Raw genomic sequence first — 8,530 nt, forward strand, 5'->3', positions numbered from 1 at the left:
CACCACACTATAACCCAACTATTTGATCTGTCCTGTTATTCATCTTTTCCTGTGTATTCTGTATAAATCTGGTTTAATAAACTATGGAAATGGTTGTAAGAAAAAAAATTACATTCCCAGAAGATGGCATTCAGACATCAAATAGGGCACTTAGGAACAATTCTAAACCATTGTGAGGAGACACAGAGGACTGCCTGGGAGAGGACTTCAGTCGAGTTAATGGCATTTATAACTTTGTACAGTGACATGGTCCTTTCTCTGAAGTGTTGGCTGCTATATTCTGGCCACATTCCCAGTCAGTCAATGGTAGATTGCCTCTCTAAATTCTACCGCTTTAATTAAATTCACTGCCCTAACGCACTTCCTATCAGGAATGGTTGTGTTGATATGCCAGTTAAAACAGCTGTTGCCTGATGTCTGAGAAGCCATGATCAGGAGAGCAAAGAGATTCTCCCATACATTGCCAGTGTAGAAGTTAGAGATTTGCCAAGTAAATAAGTAAATAAATTTCTTTTGAAGTATTCCCAGCTGCTCCTCATTTATTTTAATTTTTATTTTTACCACAACTTGTTAATTTCAAAAGGTAACTTGGTTACTCTAGTTTTGAGCTTTCAAGGTTTCCCAGATATTCCAATTAAAATAGACTCCTCCTGTTGATTATACTAATTGCTTTTGGCAATTGTGTTGTGTATTATAAAAGCAGCATCACAAAAGCCATACATTGAACACTTTTTGTCAGCATGATGCTACTTTACCTAACACATGATTTCTGCCTTTAGGTACACCAAAATTCTGTTTCCAAATAGGTACTTTGATCACAAAATACTCTTTACTTTTGTTTTTTAAAAATAAGATTTAGTTTTTCATTTCTAGACAGAAAAGAAATAAGAACCATGTTCTGAGTGCAATTAAAAATGCATACTGTTTGATCCTTTTACCCTCTTCTACATTGAGCATAAAGATTTTTAAAAATTCAAACATTCTTGGCCCTGGCTGGTTGGCTCAGCGGTAGAGCGTCAGCCTGGCGTGCGGGGGACCCGGGTTGGATTCCCGGCCAGGGCACATAGGAGGAGCGCCCATTTGCCTCTCCACGCCCCCCGCCCCTTCCTCTCTGTCTCTCTCTTCCCTTTCCGCAGCCAAGGCTCCATTGGAGCAGAGATGGCCCGGGCGCTGGGGATGGCTCCTTGGTCTCTGCCCCAGGCACTAGAGTGGCTCTGGTTGAGGCAGAACGACGCCCCGGAGGGGCAGAGCATCGCCCCCTGGTGGGCAGAGCGTCGCCCCTGGTGGGCGTGCCGGGTGGATCCCAGTCGGGCACATGCAGGAGTCTGTCTGACTGTCTCTCCCTGTTTCCAGCTTCAGAAAAAAAAAAAAATACAAAAAAAAAAAATTCAAACATTCTTAAAATTTTCAAGTAGATTGAAAAAATAAACCTAGAAATTTTCTCCTCTTATCATGGTTAAAAGTAAATCCCCAAAATGGCGCTGATACCCAGCGGTTGCTGGACTGAATCACTCCATCCTTTCCTATATTTATCTCTACAGGAGACAGTCTAAAACAAAGAATCAATTTGAGCAGCGATTTAAACAAACCTTGGCTTCTATGACAAAGTCCAACTTAATAGCATATGTTAAATTATTAACTGTCAGAAAGTGATGAATATCAACAGTGGAGAAAAATATGCTACAGTTACTTATTTACACACACAGTCTTACTTATTTACACACACAATCAAATATATGTGTTTGATTACTGAAATGGAACAATAAACCAGAGGGCAGTGTATTCCTTTTCTCTACAACTAGACACACATGCTAGAACTATTGCTCACAAGGAGGCTTGTTATTCATATGTGATCAGTAAGAAACACGTGGAGAGTGAAGTGGTCTATGTCCTGGGGACCAATTTTACAGCAAATAAATGTTACTCTGTATTCTGAGTTTTGATTTGGAAACAATGATCACTTATAACAAGTAAGAGAGCTCTAGAAAAGTTATGATAATCATAGATATAAGATAATTTGGGGAGGTGAGGCCCATTTAGTTCTGTTACACAAATGTTGGTAGAAGTGATCAGACCGTTGTTTAATGTATAGTGAAGTATCTATAGAAGATGTCTCCAAGATTTTGTATAAGGTAGAATTTATTAGACTATTCATTCCGCCACGTGTTTGCAGAAGTTTTATTACTTTCTATTTACAAAATGCTAGGAGTGTGAAGATGAGGATGATGTAACATAGTTTCTATTATCAAGGAAGGCAAAAATGAGATGGTTTGCCATGGATGTGACAGATTAAGCCAGGTTTCTAAGAACAAAGGCACTTGGTCCAATAGATGTCCAATTAGTAACTATTATGCAGAAGTTATGGTGACCTTCAGAATGATTAACAAGATTAAGGGAAATTCATGACTTCTGCCCTTTGGCATTTAAAACTGCAGCCCTCTTACTCTTCAGTCATGTTTCGGCATTCCCTGCTCTCATATGCAGACTTCTTTCCTTCCCTAAGGTTTCTCACATTTGGCATAAATCTTTCTTCCCTCCCTCCTTCCCATCTCTCTCTCCCTCTAATGCCATTTTAGCGGTTGCAAATCCTAGTGCCCCAAATAAGGTAAGGAATATCACATTGTTTAGTTAATTTAAATAAAAACAAATTTTAATTGGAAGAGAGTCATTTGGAAATGAAAACTCAATCATCTTTTGGCCAATGACTCTTTTCCTGGGTTTATGTGGCTGACAAAAATGGAAGGGGAGGCCTGACCTGTGGTGGCACAGTGGGATAAAGCGTCGACCTGGAACGCTGAGGTCGCCGGTTCGAAACCTTGGGCTTGCCTGGTCAAGGCACATATGGGAGTTGATGCTTCCTGCTCCTCCCCCTTCTCTCTCTCTCTCTCTCTCTGTCTATCTCTCACTCCTCTCTCTCTAAAAAATCAATAAATAAAATATTAAAAAAAAAATGGAAGGGGAGTCCTTCATTCTCAGCTTGTCATGAGTGGCGGATATAATTCTCGTTGCCTAAGCCCAGATAAGCCCTTAAAGGTCTGCAACCTTTCTGCCATGATTGTAGTCCAAGAATCTCATTGGTACCAAAATCTCAAGAGCCAATGTTCAGACAGCCAGGGTCTACCAACCTATGTTTTAAGATCTGTCACTTTCTTCATGTACTATAAGAGAGTAGGTTGAAAATGACCAAGAATTATCACTAATTCCATGAGACTTCAGATACTTTTGTTTTAGGTATGCTGCAAAAGCTCCTCTTAAAACAAGGGAGCCCAAATGCCCTGGATAACTTCTTAGATCTAGAAAAACTATAGATAATTATAAAGAATAAAGCATATCTCATAATCATCTTGTTTCTCTCTCTCTTTTTCTAAGATCTTAACGTCTCCTCCTACTGGTTTCTTTTTCTTTCTTTCAACATAATAATTGAATGCTTGCTAGGAGGTCAACCTCACAGGAATTCTTAGAGGTCAAGATTATGAATCCCAACTGAAAGCTGAAGAAACTGAAGGGCAGAAAATATAAATAAAGTCCAATATGGAACTAGAACTCCAGGGTGGTCACCCACGCTCCTACTAAGTGGGCAATCTTAAGGAAGTTGCTTAACCTCCTAGCTCCCTACTTTGATTATTCAAAAATTGAAGTACTTGTTCACATAGTTTATTTGTATATTAAATGAAAAAATGGACATGAAACTATTTTGTAAAGTTGGAAGTATATATAGAAGACATTTAGATCATTCTACCATATTAGGCTCTATAAGTTATACATCCAAGGTGATCAGTATTTGATGATACTTAAATAAGTATTGAGCTGACTGAAATAGCCCAGGAAATCAGCAAGAGAGAATCTTTGTACCAAATAATAGAGATCTGATTTTAAGTGAGGAAGAGGTTAGGTACACTGTCCAGAACATCAGAGGGTTTGACACAGAAGAAAGTAATAGGGTCCTTTAGAAGATCTAAAGTTATCTTTATTCTTAGCAGAGTAAGAACAGCATTAATAATCACCTTCAGTGATCCCAGGTTAGTAAAGATACAAGAGATAGTATCTAACCATGGCTGGACATCAATTAAAAAATAGAGTCTAAGTGAAGAGTCATCTGTGAAGAATCTATGCACATTAATTCAAATTAAAAAATCTATAAGTATTACCTTTTTTATTATCCCCATTTCAGAGAAGAGAAGAGAAGGAGGGGAAAGGAGAGAAAGAAAGAGAGGGAGAGGATTGAAATGGACATATATTAAGTGGCAGACCAGTATTTGAACCCAAGAGGTCTGGTTTCACGACATGGTACTTAACCAGTATGCTGTGAAACTGTATTGAAGAATTTAACTTATCTCTGAAGGCAGAAGACTTCTCCTAATACAAGAGCTTGATAGAGCTTTCTGGACTGACACTTTGTAAATTTGGGCTTATCAAGCATCATGGAGAAGTATTACACCCACTAGCCAAGAACATCTTCCTTGGACTGTTGTAGCAAGGGAACTAAACTTTAATTGTAATTGAATCATAACACACATTAAAGATCTATTTGTTAGTGAGGCTAGCCTTACCCTAATCAAAATAGAGGAGTCAAGAGAAAAAGGTCAGATGTGGGCACCAAGCTTTAACACATTTGCTCCACCCAGCAGAGAAACATGGGTCAATGGTTGTCAGGCTCTCTTTATTTCACCAATTATACAAATTGCTTTTCATCCTGTGGGACAGTCGAGTGAGGAAGGTAAAAAAAGCAGAAAGCTTTAGTCCAATTATCTCTAAGAGGGAGATGTTTCTATGTTGTAACAGAAATGTGAGGAGAGTGAGAAAATTGTTTCTCCCATTTTTTAGGTATTATTTCTCTTGTTTGAGGTATGAGAAAATTGAGGTACAAAAAGGTTAAGTAACTTGTCTACATTTGCTTCTATTTAGACTTTTATTTGTAAGATACAATTTAATGACATGATAGCAAAACAAAAGATCTGGGAACAAAACGTGACAATGTGAACATAATTATAGATGTGAACATACATTCATTTACTAAAGAGCAAAATTAGAGAAGAATCTTTATAAACAAAATACCTTTGACAATAAAACTATAGACTAAAACACAATAGACTTGTCCATTACACTTCCCTACTATAAACAGTAATCTCTGTTATGTGTTTAACTATGAACTGCTTTTCTCTTAGACAAAGAATAGGGAGAGAACAGCATATGAAATTAAGGCATGCTCTGCCTATGGTGGTGCAGTGGATGAAGTGACAACCTGGAACGCTGAGGTCACTGGTTCAAAACCCGAGGCTTGCCTGGTTAAGACACATATGGGAGTAGATGCTTCCTGCTCCTCCACCTTCTCTCTCTCTCTTTCCTCTCTCTCTAAAAATGAATAAATAAAATATTTAAAATTTTTTAAAAAAACGAGAAATTAAGGCTTGATTTCTTGGTTTTGAGGAAGAAAGACATGGTTCTTCAGAGCAGTCCAAGTTTTTCACAAATTTAGAATCTCTACTTTAAAGTGAGTCTTATTGCTAGGCAATTATTAACTCGTTCCATATTGATTCCCTAGATCCTAGAACTTTGTAGTAAAGCTTTTTCTCAACCATTACCATCTTCCTCAAGACTGGGGTTTCTTCAGAATCTCTAGATTGTGGAACCTTGTTATTGACTCTCCAGAAAGTGAAGATTGAGATGTAAAGGTAACTATAATAAGTAGCAGGAGGCTGCAAGTGAGGTTTGAGTGGGTGTGGCCCTCTGATAGTGACAGGCTCTGCCACTGTCTCCTGTGGGATTCTGAGAGACTAACTCACCAAAACCGACAGAAGTGAGATAGCAGCAGAATACCCATCTATTCATGTGAAGTGCGGACGATCACTGTCTCATTCACATGGTCTGCACAGTCTCTCCCATGTGCTCCTATCCATGAGAATCTACATCATTATCAGAAACATTTGGATTTATGTTGTGAAAGGGCTAGTGCAGGAATGGGGCTTGCTAGTCCCAGGATGAGTATTTTCTCAGCTGAATCTGAATGTTGCTTGGAAAGCAGGAACCAGGGGCAGGCGCTTTGGAATAAATGCTGAAGCTTCTCCGGCTGTCCTCTTGGGCCCTGGTCTCCTCGGGCTGTCTCACCCACACACAGGACTTACATGACCGAATCCAGGCAGACACCTCACGAACTTGTATCTCATGGGCTCAATCTCTTCCCTGAATTCTAATCCAACTATTTAACTGCCTGTTTGACATTTCCACTTGAATATCTCAAAGTCATCTCAAAATTATTTCCCAAACCAATTCATGAGGTTCGCCCAAGCTGTCTCTCTGAGAGTTCTTTCTCAGTGAACGGCAGGCACTGCATTCATCTGGCAGAGGAAGAGCAGTCATCCTTGATAATGTCCTCTCCCACCACCCTCAGAACTGATTCTTTCCCAAGTTCTGTTGATTCTGGCTTCTAAAAAAAATCTCATCACATCAACCTCTAGACTTCAATCCATCACCATCAACAAATTATGTTCCAATTACTATGATCAGTCAGCTGGCCAAGTACAGAGCTTCCAACGGATCTCCAGCCTTCCATTCCCAATGTATCCTTCATGTTTTGACTATGATGGCTTCTTTAAAACATTTAGCATGACTCCCAGCCCCACCAGCAATTATGTCCCACCACTATTAGAATAAAGACAAATTTCCTAAATGCTGCCTAAGGTTCTCATGGCCTCAGTGCCCCTCTCCAATTTCCTCTTCCTCCACCTCCCTCAACCCCCATAGCTCCAACCATCTTGGTGTTTCAGTCTCTTATATGCTCTCCCAAGACAGCAGCTTGGCACGTAATGTTTTTCCTGTCCAGCACACTCTTGTCCCCATCCCCTCCTCATTGTGCTATGGTTGTACATCTTTCAGATCTTGGCTCATCCAGCAAATCCTCAAGGAATCCCTCACTGGCCTCCCTGACTTGAACAAATTGCCCTCATCCAGGCTCTCACAGCCCCATTCATTTCCTTCACAGCATTTCCTATCACTATTGCCATTCATATGTCTAAGCTCTGTGATGGAAGGAATTGTGTCTGCTTTTATTCATAATTTTGTATCTTAGTGCCTCCTCCCCCCCGCCCCCAGTAGGTACTCTATAGTATTTGTCAAGTGAGTACATAAAAATGAGTCAAGTATATACTGCTGGCACCAGGATGAGATTTTTTTTTATTTTAAGAGAGAAAGAGAGGAACAGACAGGGACAGACAGATGGAAAGAGAGAGAGATAAGAAGCATCAATTTTTCACTGCAGCACCTTAGTTGTTCATTGATTGCTTTCTCATATGTGCCTTGACCAGTGGGCTCCAGCCAAGCCAGTGACCCCTTGCTCAAGCCAGTGACCTTGGGCTTTAAGCCAGAGACATTTGGGCTTCAAGCCAGTGACCATGGGGTCATGTCTATGATCCAATGCTCAAGCTGGTGATCCTACACTCAAACTAGTGATCCTGTGCTCAAGCCATCGACCTTAGGGCCTCAAACCTGGGTCCTCAGCATCCCAGGCCAATGCTCTATCCACTGCACTACCGCCTGGTCAGGCAGGATGAGATTTCTTGATGCAGCTCTCTCACTCTAACAGTGGGCACACATTAAGATCCAAATAGTTAAGTCAGATGTCTTTGCCCCTTGTCCCAGGATGCCCTGCTAACATCTGTATGCACCCTAGAGCCAGGCTCTCTGGATTAGGACTCATACTACAACACTTAATTGTGTGGCCAGGGCAAGTTAATTAACTGCTCTAAGCCTCAATCTTTTTGTCTATAAAATAGGAATAATTTGGTACTTAAATATTATAATTGGATAACTATGAGAAATAATACTGAAGCTGCACACATAGTTTTCAATAAATGTTAGCTATTATTAGTATTGTAGGTTTCTCTCTATTTTTCTTTTTAAGTCTGATCAGTGGTTTTATACTCTGACTCTTTTTGTAATTATATTAGTATTTACAGTCAGTATCCCCTGTCTTTTGAGAGATAAATGCTCTGGTATGTGGTATAATATAAAAGGATAAGGACCCCACCCCACCACCAAAAGGCAAAGCTATGCTTTGCATATACAGGCATATAGACCTGTGATATATGCAAATTACAATCCAATCTTCCTCACTGCCCCTTCTCAGAAGGGAGAGTCCTTCTGCAGAGGGCTATGATGACTTCCCAAATCTCCTCTTCTCCAACTGAGCAACCCAACTTCTCATCCATATAACCCTTTCTAAAATCCTGGTGACTCTGTTCGCATTCTTGTTCAATTGTGTTCTCTCTCATGGATGCTGTGCCCAGAACTTATGCATGAAATGTGACCTTACCACTGGCCAGTAATAAATAACTCCACTAATGCAGCCTATTTTAAAGTGAGAGTCAGGAAAGGTGTTTGGGTTAAATAATGTTCCCCTATAGTTCAGTGTTCAGAACCTCAGAATGTGAACTTATTTGAAAATAAGGTCATTGAAGATAAATGAGACCATGCTGGAATAGGCTGGGCCCTTAATCTAATACAACTGGTGTCTTTATAAACGAGAAGACACACA

Source organism: Saccopteryx bilineata, chromosome 2 (genome assembly GCF_036850765.1).
Source record: "Saccopteryx bilineata isolate mSacBil1 chromosome 2, mSacBil1_pri_phased_curated, whole genome shotgun sequence".
In the NCBI taxonomy this organism is placed as follows: domain Eukaryota; kingdom Metazoa; phylum Chordata; class Mammalia; order Chiroptera; family Emballonuridae; genus Saccopteryx; species Saccopteryx bilineata.